Source organism: Sciurus carolinensis, unplaced genomic scaffold (assembly GCF_902686445.1).
Source record: "Sciurus carolinensis unplaced genomic scaffold, mSciCar1.2, whole genome shotgun sequence".
In the NCBI taxonomy this organism is placed as follows: Eukaryota; Metazoa; Chordata; class Mammalia; order Rodentia; family Sciuridae; genus Sciurus; species Sciurus carolinensis.
In genome coordinates this window covers 4,262,476-4,263,457 of record NW_025920119.1, presented here as the reverse complement: position 1 = coordinate 4,263,457, position 982 = coordinate 4,262,476, and the positions used below count along the sequence as shown (strand labels likewise).

At 38.9% G+C, this 982-nt stretch overlaps 1 pseudogene; it reads right to left on the bottom strand.

The window, feature by feature from the left end:
* The window catches only part of LOC124973709 (probable RNA-binding protein 19), a 21,796-nt pseudogene extending 21,264 nt beyond the window's left edge, over positions 1-532 (bottom strand).
* Between the last annotated feature and the right edge of the window lie 450 nt (positions 533-982).

Genomic DNA, 982 nt, shown 5'->3' with positions numbered 1-982 from the left:
CCTGTCTTAAAAACTTCACTTAGAGTTGAATTGCCAGCTATGATAAATCCAGTCACTGAACAAGGTAAGCTTCCTTTGCCCCTCATCACTGTTCAAATGCTTTGCTCTCACAATCCATTAAGAACTTGCTGTTTAGGATTTACATTTCTTTGAGATTGTTTTTAAGATTTTGAGTGGCATATGCATTAATGTTACAGAAACAAATGAGTAATAGAGTGTCTTTGCAGAGTGTGAATTTTTTATGTATATAGTACCCTGCAATGCAAGCCAGGCTGAAAATGTCCTTCACCCTGCCGGGCTATTTTTTTACTGAAGTAAACTGTATCAAATTAGATAAATTAATTTTTTCTCCAAACATGCTCCTCCCTTTCTCCAGTTTGGTAAGTGTCAATCACTGACCACCTCATTGATTGAGGCAGAAACAGGGAGTCATCTTTGACAGACCCCTCCCTAACATCTTATCATTTCTGTCAGCATCTCCCTTGAGCCTGCACAGGCACTTACCACTGATGTCACCATGATTCCTGGCCATGACTCACAACATCCTCTTCAATTACTGCCTTCTGCATCATGCAGCCTGGAGCTTGAGACCTCCTCCTGCCACATGTGAGCTGGGTGACTTCTCTGAACCTCAGTTTCCTCTTCTATAAATGAGAATACTAGAACTTACCTTAAAGTGTTGTTATCAGAACTGGAAATGGAGTAGGGCTTTATCATCTCTTGTTTTTGCATCCTCAGGACATAGTTTAAACATCACTTCAGGTTTTTTCTTTTAATTCTTAATAAAACAGCATTTAATATTACCACTAGAATTTTGTGTCAAAAATATATTTGTAAACTACTAGCATATTAAGACTTCATTTTCCATGTCTCACTTTACTTTGCCAGATCATTTCTGCCAGCATTGGAAATGCCCAGCTCATCTTGCAGACTGACAATTCAAGACTGGCTGATGATGCCTTCAGAATGAAGTGAGTAGAAC